The sequence below is a fragment of the Schistocerca nitens genome, chromosome 4, assembly GCF_023898315.1.
Source record: "Schistocerca nitens isolate TAMUIC-IGC-003100 chromosome 4, iqSchNite1.1, whole genome shotgun sequence".
NCBI lineage: Eukaryota > Metazoa > Arthropoda > Insecta > Orthoptera > Acrididae > Schistocerca > Schistocerca nitens.
The window spans coordinates 335,152,546-335,169,360 of record NC_064617.1 but is presented as its reverse complement, the minus strand read 5'-3'; the positions used below and the strand labels follow the sequence as shown (position 1 = coordinate 335,169,360).

Here is a 16,815-nt window from a genome sequence, read left to right as displayed (position 1 = left end):
CAAGTGCTCTACCAGCTGAGCTACCGAAGCACGACTCACGCCCGGTACTCACAGCTTTACTTCTGCCAGTACCTCGTCTCCTACCTTCCAAACTTTACAGAAGCTCTCCTGCGAAACTTGCAGAACTAGCACTCCTGAAAGAAAGGATATTGCGGAGACATGGCTTAGCCACAGCCTGGGGGATGTTTCCAGAATGAGATTTTCACTCTGCAGCGGAGTGTGCGCTGATATGAAACTTCCTGGCAGATTAAAACTGTGTGCCCGACCGAAACTCGAACTCGGGACCTTTGCCTTTCGCGGGCAAGTGCTCTACCAGCTGAGCTACCGAAGCACGACTCACGCCCGGTACTCACAGCTTTACTTCTGCCAGTACCTCGTCTCCTACCTTCCAAACTTTACAGAAGCTCTCCTGCGAAACTTGCAGAACTAGCACTCCTGAAAGAAAGGATATTGCGGAGACATGGCTTAGCCACAGCCTGGGGGATGTTTCCAGAATGAGATTTTCACTCTGCAGCGGAGTGTGCGCTGATATGAAACTTCCTGGCAGATTAAAACTGTGTGCCCGACCGAGACTCGAACTCGGGACCTTTGCCTTTCGCGGGCAAGTGCTCTACCAGCTGAGCTACCGAAGCACGACTCACGCCCGGTACTCACAGCTTTACTTCTGCCAGTACCTCGTCTCCTACCTTCCAAACTTTACAGAAGCTCTCCTGCGAAACTTGCAGAACTAGCACTCCTGAAAGAAAGGATATTGCGGAGACATGGCTTAGCCACAGCCTGGGGGATGTTTCCAGAATGAGATTTTCACTCTGCAGCGGAGTGTGCGCTGATATGAAACTTCCTGGCAGATTAAAACTGTGTGCCCGACCGAGACTCGAACTCGGGACCTTTGCCTTTCGCGGGCAAGTGCTCTACCAGCTGAGCTACCGAAGCACGACTCACGCCCGGTACTCACAGTTTTGTTAGCACATCTGAACATATAAACAAATACGTAATCAGGGCCGTTTGTTGCATTGTAAAATGTTAATTACATCCGGAGATATTGTAACCTAAAGTTGACGCTTGAATCCTCTGACGTTCAGTTGCGTGTTGTAACAAACAGCTGCAACATACATCGCGTTTCTACAGAATGATCTGCCAACGTTGCTCGGAAATGTCCCACTGGAAACGCGTCGACGTATGTGGTATCAGCATGATGGTGCACCTGCACATCCCGCAATTAACACTAGGCTGCCCCTTGACAGGATGTTCGACGGGCGTTTCATAGGACGTGGAGGACGCATAAATTGGCCGGCCCGTTCTCCTGATCTTACACCTCTGGACTTCTTTCTGTGGGGTACGTTAAAGGAGAATGTGTACCGTGATGTGCCTACAACCCCAGAGGATAGGAAACAACGTATTGTGGCAGCCTGCGGCGACATTACACCAGATGTACTGCGGCGTGTACGACATTCATTACGCCAGAGATTGCAATTGTGTGCAGCAAATGATGGCCACCACATTGAACATCTATTGGCCTGACATGTCGGGACACACTCTATTCCACTCCGTAATTGAAAACGGAAACCACGTGTGTACGTGCACCTCACCCCTCATGGTAATGTACATGTGCGTCAGTGAAAAAGACCAATAAAAAGGTGTTAGCATGTGGACGTAATGTGCTGCTCCAGTCTCTTCTGTACCTAAGGTCCATCACCGAATAAGAGAAATAAGAGAAATATTGAGGTTATGTAATAAAATATATGACAGTGGTGAATGGCCTGAGGACTTTCTGACAACAGTAATGATTCCATTACCGAAGAAACAAGGAACCAAGAAATGCAGCGAGCACAGGACAATCAGCCTCATTTCACATACAGCCAAAGTGATGTTAAGAATAATTAATAAAAGACTTGAAAAAGTAATGGAGGAGAATCTTGGCGAGGAGCAGTTTGGCTTTAGACGGAATACGAGCATCAGAGATGCAATAGGGCTCCTACGAATCTTGGGAGAAAGGTTTATTGAAAAAGTAAGAGACGTATATATGTGCTTCATCGATCTACAAAAGGCATTTGACAATGTGGTTTGGGACAAGCTGGCGACTATAATGAGGGAAAAGAGAGTGGACTGGAAAACCAGAAGACTTATAAACTCATTATATCTTAATCAAAAAGTTTCAGTTAAAGTGAGAGGAGACAGTAAAAACTGGATCGGACTAGAAAAAGGAGTAAGACAAGGGTGCTGTTTATCACCTACTCTTTTCAACATCTACTTGGAAAATATGATTGACCAATGCTCATTAGATGACACAGGAGTAGAAATTGGAGGGAGAAGAGTAGGGTGTTTGAGATTTGCTGATGACATAGTCCTTCTAGCCACAGGGGAAAAATAATTACAGGATTTGGTGGATACCATTGCAACTAACGGAAAAAATATGGAATGAAAATTAACACAAATAAAACAAAAGTATTGGCACTAGGAGGAAATAAGGAAATAAAAATTATGCTGAATGGAGAAACACTAGAACAGGTGCAAAATTTTAAGTATCTTGGAAGCAGGATAGACACCGACTGGAAGTGCACCACAGAAATTAAAACAAGGATAGCAATGGCAAAAGAGGCGTTTTATAAGAAAAGGAGAATCTTCTGCAGCGGTCTGGACAGAGAACTCAGAAAGAGACTCATAAAATGTCTTGTATGGAGTGTTCTTCTATATGGCGCTGAAACATGGACTATGAGGAAAAAAGACAGAGAAAGGCTGGAGGCTTTTGAGATCTGGACATGGCAGAAGATGGAAAGAATAAGTTGGATGGACAGAGTAAAAAATGAAGAAGTACTGAGAAGAGTGGGAGAGAAAAGACAGTTACTAGATGTAATAAAGAGAAGAAAAAGAAATTGGATTGGGCATATATTAAAAAAGAATGACGGACTGATAAAAACAGATTTAGAAGGTTATGTAGAAGGGAAAAGGAAGCGAGGAAGGAAGAGATTCCAGATACTGGATGACAGGATGGACGGTACAACATACAGCAGCCTTAAGAAGGAAGCAATGGATCGCAGAAAATGGAGAGGCAAAGGACCTGCTTATATAGCAGATGACTGATGATGATGATGACATCCAAGCTCCTGACAAGAACGACATACTGAAGAATAGCAAAGAAAACTGAGGATGTGTTAGATGACGATCAGCTTGGTTGTAGGAAAGGCAAAGGCACCAGAGAGACAGTTCTGACGTTTGCGGTTGATAATGGAACCAAGACTAATGAAAAACCAAGAGACGTTCACAGGATTTGTCGACCGGGAAAAAGCGCACGACAATGTCAAATGATGCAAGATGTTCGAAATTCTGAGGAAAATAGGGGTAGGCTATAGGAAGAGACGGTTAATATACATCATGTACAAGAGCCAAGAGGGAAATGAGAAAGACCAAGAACGAAGTGCTTGGATTGGTTCAAATGGTTCAAATGGCTCTGAGCACTATGGGACTTAACTGCTGAGGTCATCAGTCCCCTAGAACTTAGAACCACTTAAACCTAACTAACCTAAGCACATCACACACATCCATGCCCGAGGCAGGATTCGAACCTGCGACCGTAGTGGTCGCGCGGTTCCAAACTGTAGCGCTTAGAACCGCTCGGCCACTTCGGCCGGCGAAGTGCTTGGATTAAGAAGGGTGTAAGAGAGGGGTGCAGTCTTTCTATCCTCCTGTTCACTCTATACATCGAAGAAGCAATGATGGAAATAAAAGAAAGGTTCAGGAGTAGAATTGAAATTCAAAGTGTAAGGATATCAACGAAAGGATCTTCAGTGAAAGTGAAGACGAATTACGTAATCTGCTTAATGGAATGAACGTTTAATGAGTGCAGAATATATATATATATATATATATATATATATATATATATATATATATTAGCACTCCCTCTTCAGGCCACGAGTGGCCTACCGGGACCATCCCACCGCCGTGTCATCCTCAGTGGAGGATGCGGGTAGGAGGGGCGTGGGGTCAGCACACCGCTCTCCCGGTCGTTATGAGGGTATTCTTGACCAAAGCCGCTACTATTTGGTCGAGTAGATCCTCAATTGGCATCACGAGACTGAGTGCACCCCGAAAAATGGCAACAGCGCATGGTGGCCTGGATGGTTACCCATCCAAGTGCCGACCCTGCCCGAAAGCGCTTAACTTCGGTGATCGTACGGGAACCGGTGTAGCCACTGCGGCAAGGCCATTGCCATATATATATTCTTTCCAAACATTATATATATATATATATATATATATATATATATATATATATATGTGTGTGTGTGTGTGTGTGTGTGTGTGTGTGTGTGTGTGTTGTGTTGTTTGCTTACATAGTACGGGAGCAGCAACGAAGTGTTAACGTTCCAGAGTCCACCGTAAGTCGAAGGGGAACTTGAGCATGTGCAATAGTTGATATACATTCGTTATGAGTTATCATTTCAGTAGCCATGGACCTTTGGTCAACTGAACAACGCGGCTTTGTTTACGATACCATTCTTGTAGCCGGTCATTCAGTAGTGCAGACGCAGCGATTTCGCAATCAGTTCATTGTTCGTCTGCACGGTGCTGTCCCATCTCGCCCAACAATAATGAAGTGGTTCAACAACTTCAAAACGAGAGAACCGGTGAGACTTGGATCATCTTGGGGAGGTGTTTAGACATTTGGAGCCGGCCGAAGTGGCCGTGCGGTTAAAGGCGCTGCAGTCTGGAACCGCAAGACCGCTACGGTCGCAGGTTCGAAACCTGCCTCGGGCATGGATGTTTGTGATGTCCTTAGGTTAGTTAGGTTTAACTAGTTCTAAGTTCTAGGGGACTAATGACCTCAGCAGTTGAGTCCCATAGTGCTCAGAGCCATTTGAACCATTTTAGACATTTGGAACAACAGGAAACATCGAGAAAGTTCGACAGCCTATGGAGGCCAGCCCTCGGCGTTCAGCGGCACGACATGCTCGCGCTTTGCTCATTTCAGACAGATTAGTTCGCCGCATTTTGCACTTTGACCTACACTCTTATCCTTTTAAGAACATGGTGGTTCAACAACTTATCGGTTGCTGTGAACAAACAAAAATAGTGAAAAACTAACTGTTCGGTGTGGATTAGCCTGACTTGACGTCATTAGACCCTATTTTTTCCGAGAAAATGGACGCACTGTGACCGTCAACTCACAGCGTTACCTGAAAATGCTGCTTCAGAACTGAAAATAACCGCTTCTCGAAGTATTTGATAGCAACATATATTTCTTGTTGTCCTTAAATATTAACCGCAGAGCTTCAATTAGCCCGTCAAACGCCTCTGCTAAAACCAAACGTCCTCTCTTAATTTGTCTTCAATTTCTCCCTTCCACTCTATAAGAAAGTATTTTCGTAAGTGATTACGATACATAGGGTACTAGACTGACAGTTCGAAAAATTATCACATGTATCGGCCTCTATTTTCACACATGCGTAATAAATTCTTTAAATAAATTTCATTCAAAGCTGCTACATTGTTATTCAGTCATTTGGCACGAGGCTACTCTGTTATTTGGCACGAGAATATTAATATTTCCACCGATATTTTATCAACAATGGGACTTCTGTTGCCTCAACGCTTTTTGAAATGTAGAAATAAGAACTGAATCTCCCCACCACCGCTTTGTATTGCGTCCTATGTCGGCCTGCCTGCTGCTATTTCAGTTTTATGAAGTTTCTGTGTCACTTTTTATCGCCTGACCACATGACCGCTGGTACCAAAGACCCAAGTATACACATTGTGTCATCAAAAGTATACGGACACCTGACTGAAAATGACATACAAGTTTGTGGCGCCCTCCATTGGTAATGCTGGAATTCAGAATGGTGTTGGCCCACCCTTAACCTTGATGACAGCTTCCACTCTCGCAGGTATACGTTCAATCAGGTGCTGGAATGTTTCTAGAGAAATGGCAGCCCATTCTTCACGGAGTGTTGCACTGAGGAGAGGTATCGATGTCGGCCGATGATGTCTGGTACGAATTCGGTGTTCCAAAACATCTCAAAGGTGTTAATAGGATTTAGGTCAGGACTATGTGCAGGCCAGTCCATTACAGGGATGTTACTGTTGTGTAACCACTGCGACACAGGCCGTGCATTATGAACAGGTGCTAGATTGTTTTGAAAAATGCAATCGCCATCCCCGAATTGGTCTTCGACAGTGGGAAGCAATAAGGTACTTAAAACATCAATGTAGGCCTGTGCTGTGATAGTGCCACGCAAAACAACAAGTGTTGAAAGCCCTCTTCATGAAAAACACGACCACACTATAACACCACCGCCTCCGAATATTACTGTTGGCACTACACACGCTGGCATATGTTCAACGGTCATCCGCCATACCAAAGGCCTGCCATCGGATCACCATATTGTGTACCGTGATTCGTCACTCAACGTTTTTCCACTGTTCAGTCGTCTAATGTTTACGCTCCTTACACCAAGCGAAGCGTCTTTTGGCATTTACCAGCGTGATGTGTGGCTTATGAGTAGCCGCCTATTTTCATAGTACTTCCAGTGGATCCTGATGCAGTTTGGAATTCCTGTGTGATGATCTGGATGGATGTCTGCCTATTACACATTACCACCCTCTTAACTGTCGGCGGTCTCTGTCAGTTAGTAGAGGAGGTCGGCCTATACGCTTTTGTGCTGTACGTGTCCCTTCACGTATCCACTTCGCTATCACATCGGAAACAGTGGACCTAGGGATGTTTAGGTGTGTGGAAATCTCGCGTACAGACGTATGACACAAGTGACATCCAATGACCTGACCACGTTCGAAGTCAATGAGTTCCGTGAAGCGTCCCTTTCTGTTCTCTCACGATGTCTAATGACTGCTGAGGTCGCTGATATGGAGTAACTGGCAGTGGGTGGCATCACAATGCAACTAATATGAAAAACTTATGTTTTTGGGGGTGTCCGGATACTTTTGATCACGTACCGTGTCTTTGCACCAAGCCAGAAGGTGGGTTTGAACGCGGTAATGCATTTGTACCAGAAACGCTATTAAACGGGAACGTTTCTGATTTTTGTGGACCGCTGGTGAAGAAGTATTGGCGATTATTTTCTATATCTTTTTATTTTTGCATGTTCATGTTTTTATCTTAGGCAGACTGAGACAACTATGGCGCAGATGCTTAAATTAACGTAATTTATATGTAAGTGATCGATTGTCGGCATAATTTCTTTGGATTCTCTAAATGAGTGATTCTCTAAATGAGTGATCGCTTAGTCTGGTTTCACGTATTTCACCGAAATCAGTTCCAAATAAATGTCCTAATAGGTGTCGACCGACATCGATGTTGACTCATCACTCAAGATTTGAGGTGAGTGCACTTTAGAACGATATTCTCAGATAATATTCCTGCACGGAACCAGGCAGCTTGCCGATTGTACCCTCGCATGTAATATTTCTATTTTACATTATTTTGCATTTATATTTTTATTCTTTCTGCCTGTATGGATATCGCTGGTAAGTACGCGACGGTAGCTAAAATAAAATCCCGCTGTTACAAGAAGGAGCAAAGTATACCTCGGACAGTAGTGGGCCTGAGAGTGTTAAGAGCTGCCAGCGTTCGTAGTAGTTTGATGTGAGTCACGATGCAGAGTAGTTCTGACTAAATGTTATTCTGATGATTCTATTCATATCTGAACATGAAATAGGAGATTCGTATTGCAAAATGAACTCAAGCTTCCACTTCGGGAAGAGGCACATGATCTCGAATTTCAATCAGAAAAGTTTTAATGATACCTAGTGACACACAGCATATAGTGCTTTGTATTTACGGGGTGTTGAATGACAAACTAACAAATAAAACGAAGACCGTGATAATAAATATCTGATATTAGATACTCCGTTAGTCAATAAATTATACAACAGACAATGACTTCAGAGGAATACTGCTCACTAGTAATTCCACAACTACTACTGACGGCTAGTGACATTTTATACCTGAAGATCTTTTTGCTTCCATTACCCAATATTATCCTTCACTAATCATTGTTCTCCATGTTTCGTGCTTTCTAAAGAGTCTGTAGCACCATACTCATTACGTGTTTTACACTACTGGCCATTAAAATTGCTACACCACGAAGGTGACGTGCTACAGGCGCGAAACTTATGCGACAGGAGGAAGATGCTGTGATATGCAAGGTGGCGACACCTACAACGTGCTGACATGAGGAAAGTTTCCAACCAATTTCTCATACACAAACAGCAGTTGACCGGCGTAGCCTGGTGAAACGTTGTTGTGATGCTTCGTGTAAGGAGGATAAATGCGTACCATCACGTTTCCGACTTTGATAAAGGTCGGGTTATAGCCTATCGCGATTGCCGTTTATCCTAAAGCGACATTGCTGCTCGCGTTGGTCGAGATCCAATGAATGTTAGCAGAATATGGAATCCGTGGATTTAGGAGGGTAATATGGAACGCCGTGCTGGATCCCAAGAGCCTCATATCACTAGCAGTCCAGATGACGGCGTCTTATCCGCATGGCTGTAACGTATCGTGCAGCCACATCTCGATCCCTGAATTAACAGATGGGGACGTTTGCAAGACAACAACCATCTGCACGAACAGTTCGACGACGTTTGCAGCAGCAAGGACTATCAGATCTGAGACCATGGCTGCAGTTACCCTTGACGCTGCATCACAGACAGGAGCGCCTGCGATGGTGTACTCAACGACGAACCTGGGTGCACGAATGGCAAAACGTCATTTTTTCGGATGAATCCAGGTTCTGTTTACAGCATCATGATGGTCGCATCTGTGTTTGGCGACATGCGGTGGACGCACATTGGAAGCGTGATTCGTCATCGCCACACTGGCGTATCACGTATCACCCGGCGTGATGGTATGGGGTGCCATTGGTTACACGTCTCGGTCACTCTTGTTCGCATTGACGGCACTTTCAACAGTAGACGTTACATTTCAGATGTGTTACGACCCGTGGCTCTACCCTTCATTCGATCCCTGCGAAACCCAGGATAATGCACGACCGCACGTTGGAAGTCCTGTACGGAGCTTTTTGGATATAGAAAATGTTCGACTGCTGCCCTGGCTAGCACATTCTCCAGACCTCTCACCAATTGAAAACGTCTGGTCAATGGTGGCCGAGCAACTGGCTCGTCATAATACGCCAGTCACTACTCTTGATGAACTGTGGTATCGTGTTGAAGCTGCATGGGCAGCTGTACCTGTAGACGCCATCCAAGCTCTGTTTGACTCAATGTCCAGGCGTATGAAGGCCGTTATTACGGCCAGAGGTGGTGTTCTGGGTACTGATTTCTCAGGATCTATGCACCCAACCTGCGTGAAAATGTAATCACATGTCAGTTCTAGTACAATATATTTGCCCAATGAATACCCGTTTATCATCTGAATTTCTTCTTGGTGTAGCAACTTTAATGGGCGGTAGTGTAATAATGCAGTTTTAAAAACTTGCCAGTTATCAGCAACTTCATGACAATATTTTCTCCAGCCCAAACCTCAACAATCGTAGATGTGGGAAACGATTACCTTCACTCATAGACTTGATAGTTAAGTTAATCCAGACATGGCTCTCATTATTCTGTCCGCCTACATCTCGTGATCCCATGCCACATGACTATTTCATTTGGGGCTTCGTGTAACATGTGCTTTACCAACTCTAAACGACCTGTGGAAACGTTTATAGCTGTGGTACTCTCAGTAATTCAAGAGATGACTCTCTGCGTGTGGGAAGAATTCGGCTACCTCGTAGATGTTTGCCGTGCAGCGGGAGGGGGGGGCACGTTTGATGTTTATACAGTGCAATTGCTTACTTTAAAAATTGCTGTTTAGTTTTCATATGGATCATTCATGTATTTTATATATTTCATAGAATAAGAATTAATTTGGAGCCATCTTTTCGAATAACATTGTATTACTGTACTGTATAGGCCTTACACTGGACAGGCCTTTGTGCAGTTATCAATACTTATTTTACAAAAACAGCAAGACTCATAAATTTGTGGTTACAGACAAATGAAAGAATAAATCATCAAGTTTGTTTGCATATCTTGGTTGAAGATAGAAGCTGAGTAGAGAGCGCAACAATAGCTGTTGTAAAATGTCGTCATGAGAAGAGATGGTGCATTGTGTTCTGTGGTATCACGAGACAAAATCTCAAGTTACCATGCAGCAAAGACGATACGGAAAAGAAGCGCCTGATGTGTTGTTGCGTGGTACATGAAGGTAAAACAGACCGGCAGTGTCTTCGATTTTCCCCCAACAGGGCGAACCTCTGTGGGTGGACCAAGTGTCAGAGCTGTGCAGTAGGAGTTCATACGAAGTCCTTCCGAATGTACTCAAGGCGCATCTGAGGGATCAGGAATTCCGAGGGCCACAGTGCGAAGAATTCTATACAATAGACTGCGTCTGCATACATATAATGATGGAACTTGTCGGGCAATTTTCGTGACTGAGATACTGACACGAATCGACATCAGCAATAGGGGATCGTCAAGGAATTTTTTTGGGGGGTGAGGCTACTTTCCAAATGTCAGGTAAAGTTAACAAGAATATGGTGAGCATATAGGGTTCGGAAAGTCTACAGGTCTCCTTAGATCACGTTAGGGGATTCCCCTAAACTGAGTATGTGGAGTGGTTTAATGCACAACAGAGTAAATGGTCCTTTCTGTTTCGTCGAATAATCAGTATCAACAAACTTCTATCTTGATATGCTAGAACACTTTGCGGTGTCTCAACTGTGAGACTTGCAGCCTGATGCGATTTTCCTAAAAGATGGTTCACCTCTGCGTTGGGAATCGCACGTCAGAAATTTTCTTAAGAAACATTACCTAACACGTGGATTGCCGTGATAGCACCAGTGCCTGGCTTGCAAGGTCACCACACTTAAAACCTTTAGATTTCATTTTGTGGGGTTACGTGAAAGAGAGGTTTATGCTACACAAGTACCTGATCATGTGGCCAGGCAATGAAAGGTGACACAGACACTTCACAAAAACTTAAATAACGCCAGGCAGGCCAACATGGACGCCTTTCAACAGCTGAAACTTTATAGTTGAGCGACACAAATTAAACCAGTTGAAAATCATTACGCAACACAAGGAGGTGATGGGCACATTTAGTTCTTATTTCTACATTTCGGAAAGTGTTGAAGGAACAGAAGTTCTTTTACTGGTGGAATACCAGCAGAAGAACGGACGCTGTTGGTGCTGTTACACAAAGAATGTTATCAAACGAACGGCGTGAACATGAATACCGATTAGACATTCTTCTAGCAACAAATAGCGCGTATGTTGAAGTTTATTGGAATCGTAAAAAAAAACTTGGTGATGTATTCTTTCAAACTTGTAAGCTGTATAGTTTTTTTGTAAAATAAATGTTGGTAGTTGCACAAAGACTTTGGGTCCAACCTGTACACCTGCGGCTGATACTGGAATGTTGCAATACCACGCTAATATTGCCAGCTATAAACGTCACGTTTTATTGCAAGCCTGTGGAAACTCTTCCCGTCATTTTCAGTGTTTGCTTAGGAAAGTGTTGTCCTATTGTCGTCGGATTTACGCCTGTGCACACAAACCGTCTGTATGTTTCACAGGCTGCTGCTGCGTCAGTATGGGAAGTAGGTCGCCCCAGTTGGTGCGAACAAAGCTCCATGTGGAAACTGGTGACAAATGTGCAGTGTAACGTTGTTGAAACTGTAGCTTCTCTGTCTGTATCTAATACTTTAAGTGACAAATGATTTTCTAAAAAAAGAAAAAAGGTCTGTTTTGAGGGAGTAAGAAATGTGTGGTTGAGAGAACACGTTCGAGTAACCGTTTCGATTATTCTCACGCTAAGAAACATGTTCCAGTTAGGCAAAGCCGACTGTAGGTGAAATATGTTCCTGTTAAAGGAATTCCGATTCCAATTAAATTAAATTTTCCTACTCAGTATAAACACCCTTCTTCTCTCGCGTCGTCCCTGTCTTTTATATTGTTCATAGTTAATATTGGATGGAAATGTGGCAAGACGTACAAGTGATCATAGTTTGGTGCAGGGACAAGTAACTTCAGCTGAACTTAAGAAAATCAAAGTAATGCGCATGAATAGATGGAGAGACTCATTTTTCTTATTGGTGACTAGTTGGAGTATCCTGTTTCGCTCATTGAGTTGACAAGTGATTGTGTGGTAGGTGGTATAAAAGGATAAGCTATAAAGTATAAGAGATAAAAAATTTTGTTGAAAACATATTCTAATTACTTAAAATACTTATTAAAGTATAAGAGGTAAAAATTTTTATTGAAAACATGTTGTGATGCTTTACAATAATTGTTTACAAAACAACCAGAAACATATCGGGCTAGTGCTGCTTTTAAAATGTGAATCAGCTGATTGTATTCGTGTAAGACACTCTGTACATCTCGGATTACTCCTCGTCTCCATCGACTGATATTTGTGCATTATTGATCAGTTTCCATTTCTTCATTTCCGATGAAATATACTTGCAGAAATTTGTGTTCTTCATTGGGTAGCAGTAGTTATGATTCCATGTTGTGATAGATTTGTCTCTGGATGGAAAAACATAATCGATTTCATCTCCGTTAGTGACGATTGAACTGACACCAAAAGAACTCATTTGGAAGCACGCGTTGTACGCTATTTTATTTCAAAGAAAGTGTTTTGAGTCTGGAGATTCCCAGACATGTAACGTAAAAATTCCTGTGAGCTGCTTCCAGTGGTGGTAATCGAATTTTTCCGTTCATGCAACATAGTCCTGGTGTTTCCCTACAGAATTTTTTGGCGTTCCAGAATTGACATATGTTATCCATTTTTCCGATTACAACGTGTATTCTTTCGTTGGGCCGTAGTGGAATGCTTCATTTGTTAGTTATTCCTCGTCCGCGCTTCTCATAGAGTGATATTTTCATGGCTGGCTAAGTTCGCATTTTTTTTTTTTATTATAAGATTGTGTCGCAATTCTTAATTCTTCAATCCTTTCATTTCGTTGTTCTTCGGTTTTTCTGCTTCTCTCGGTGCTCATTCATGTTCGTTGGGAACTTAAACGTGCTTCACGCTCTTCGTCTGTTTTATTTTCTCGCTGTTATTTTTGTTTTCGCCGTTTTGCTTCAGAATTGGCAAAATCGCCGTCTCTTTTACGTTTGGATATTGTCTAAAATATAAATCAAATCAACGTTTTATTAAAAATTACACCAAGGACGCTTCACATACTTTTCACACTTTATTTTAGATTTATATTCAGTCACTGTATCGCTTTGACTACTCACACTGTTTGTTTTTTTCACCCACTGCACTATTTTTTCGCTTCCTTCCTTCGTCATTGATAAGAAATTGACTTTCGAACCCACTTTGGGTCTTGCTTTATATACCCCTACCAGTACCAATGGAAAGACCTAACAGTGGTGAATTCAAGAACATACCAAAAAGGCTTCGAGTGGTTCACAACGTTCCAGAACATTGAACAACATTCGACAGTGTTCTGGAATGTCCCACAGTGATCCAGGATGTTCAGGGATGTTCCCAAACATTCTGGAGTTTTCCCAAATTTTCCAGACTATTCCCGAACATTTCCGAATATCCCAGAATATCCCGGAACATTCCGGAACATTCTGGGTTATTGCTGAATGCTCTCGAATACTCACGAATGTACTGAAATGTTGTCGAATATTCCGGAATGTTCTAGAAACTTCTAGAGGGCGAAACTTCCAAGCCCTTATATCTTCAAGAGCACGTCCTTCAGGTAAAAAGGGAATCTTTTTCATGGATGGGGGATAGATGGCTGCCACACCATATAACTCCCTAGATCGTACTGTGACTCATTTCTGAGTTTTAGCGACCCGCACATTGTACACTTACTCTTAAAATACACTCCTGGAAATTGAAATAAGAACACCGTGAATTCATTGTCCCAGGAAGGGGAAACTTTATTGACACATTCCTGGGGTCAGATACATCACATGATCACACTAACAGAACCACAGGCACATAGACACAGGCAACAGAGCATGCACAATGTCGGCACTAGTACAGTGTATATCCACCTTTCGCAGCAATGCAGGCTGCTATTCTCCCATGGAGACGATCGTAGAGATGCTGGATGTAGTCCTGTGGAACGGCTTGCCATGCCATTTCCACCTGGCGCCTCAGTTGGACCAGCGTTCGTGCTGGACGTGCAGACCGCGTGAGACGACGCTTCATCCAGTCCCAAACATGCTCAATGGGGGACAGATCCGGAGATCTTGCTGGCCAGGGTAGTTGACTTACACCTTCTAGAGCACGTTGGGTGGCACGGGATACATGCGGACGTGCATTGTCCTGTTGGAACAGCAAGTTCCCTTGCCGGTCTAGGAATGGTAGAACGATGGGATCGATGACGGGTTGGATGTACCGTGCACTATTCAGTGTCCCCTCGACGATCACCAGTGGTGTACGGCCAGTGTAGGAGATCGCTCCCCACACCATGATGCCGGGTGTTGGCCCTGTGTGCCTCGGTCGTATGCAGTCCTGATTGTGGCGCTCACCTGCACGGCGCCAAACACGCATACGACCATCATTGGCACCAAGGCAGAAGCGACTCTCATCGCTGAAGACGACACGTCTCCATTCGTCCCTCCATTCACGCCTGTCGCGACACCACTGGAGGCGGGCTGCACGATGTTGGGGCGTGAGCGGAAGATGGCCTAACGGTGTGCGGGACCGTAGCCCAGCTTCATGGAGACGGTTGCGAATGGTCCTCGCCGATACCCCAGGAGCAACAGTGTCCCTAATTTGCTGGGAAGTGGCGGTGCGGTCCCCTACGGCACTGCGTAGGATCCTACGGTCTTGGCGTGCATCCGTGCGTCGCTGCGGTCCGGTCCCAGGTCGACGGGCACGTGCACCTTCCGCCGACCACTGGCGACAACATCGATGTACTGTGGAGACCTCACGCCCCACGTGTTGAGCAATTCGGCGGTACGTCCACCCGGCCTCCCGCATGCCCACTATACGCCCTCGCTCAAAGTCCGTCAACTGCACATACGGTTCACGTCCACGCTGTCGCGGCATGCTACCAGTGTTCAAGACTGCGATGGAGCTCCGTATGCCACGGCAAACTGGCTGACACTGACGGCGGCGGTGCACAAATGCTGCGCAGCTAGCACCATTCGACGGCCAACACCGCGGTTCCTGGTGTGTCCGCTGTGCCGTGCGTGTGATCATTGCTTGTACAGCCCTCTCGCAGTGTCCGGAGCAAGTATGGTGGGTCTGACACACCGGTGTGAATGTGTTCTTTTTTCCATTTCCAGGAGTGTATATATCGATCAGTCATTGCAGATAGCTAAACAATATGTACATCACACATTCCAAAGTATTTAAGGTGTAACCTGCACTTAGAAATAAGCTTATGAATAATACTAAATTGTAAATGCAGAAACGGATGAAAATTCGTTCAGCAATTCTCGTATGTTACTCACCTGCCTGGAATCAATACAAGTTAGGATTAATACAGGAACTACACGTGGACAAAAAACGGGCTGCACGTTGCGTCACGTGGTCGTTTCATCGTCACGAGGGCGTGAATGAGATGCTCGTTCACTCCAGTGGTCGATGATGCAAGAGAATTGGTACGTGTCATAACGAAAGTTATTGGAAAAATTCGGATAGGGCAAATTCCAAGCAGAGTGAAGTAACATTTTACTTCCTCCCACAGATACGTCGCAGGAAGACCAAACGGTAAGATCAAGGAAATTCTACATCTATGCTGCGCGATGATAACGAATAACGAATAGTGTCCCTCTCCCCCTCCCCCCCCCCCACCCCCTCACAAGTCCTTCTCCATTCATGGATACAAGAAGGGAAGAAAAACTGCGGTTCCCCTTTGGATGAGCCCCAAATTGTCTAGTTATTGAGTTGCAGTCACACATGTATATTACAGGCTGTAGTATGTTTCTTGTCTCGTATTCTAACGTTGGCTCTAGGAATTTCATAAGGCTCTACGCAGCGTCCCTGTTGTAACATCTGCCTCAGCAGTTTGTGCGGCAGTTCCGTGACCTACGAGGAGCGTTCAATAATAAATACAACACTTTTTTTCCTAAAAGGTAGGTTGGTTTTATTCATGATTACAATACGCCGTATTATTCCACACTTTTTTGGCTACACAGCTCAATTTTTAAACATAATCTCCGTTCAATGCGACGGCCTTACACCACCTTACTCGGAGGAACTGTAAGCGAGCGTGTTAACACACTAAAGCAGTATTCTTCCCATCATCCGCGTACTACTACCCGCGGAGTGCATCCTTCAGTGGGCCACACAGACGGAAGGTGAAAGATCCGAACTGCAGGGTGGATGAGGAAACCAGCGGGCACACATCTTCGAGTACCTCAACTGGTGGACGGTTGTGTCACTACTACCAATAGAGACATCCAATTCAGCGAATCTGTCGATCACCTCGAATGAGAGTGTCCGCACGTTCAAAATTTGCAGGTTTGCGCAACCTTGTTCCAATGTTGACAGACGCCTCGCGCAACAACTCATTGTGCTTTTTCTTCACTGCCACATCTCCATAGACGTTGTGCAAGTTCCTATGAATATCTCCGATGCTCTGATTTCCCACCAAAAAAACTCAGTGATAGTTCTGCTTAAAATGCACCTCCGTTACAGTCACCATTTCGAAGTCTACGTATAAGGCCGAAACCTGTAAGGACTCAAGAAACTATAGACGCTAAAGCGAGAATATTCCACGATGACCTGCAACAAATCCTTTTTTTTTTCAATCGAAACTGACTGAGAAAAAAAAGTGTTGCGTTACTCATTTAATGCCCCTCGTAGTATGCTGACTA

General features: G+C 44.3%; 1 pseudogene; it reads right to left on the bottom strand.

Moving 5' to 3' along the window:
- Window positions 1-4,094: 4,094 nt before the first annotated feature.
- LOC126253765 (5S ribosomal RNA) lies at window positions 4,095-4,212 on the bottom strand (annotated as a pseudogene).
- Window positions 4,213-16,815: the final 12,603 nt, after the last annotated feature.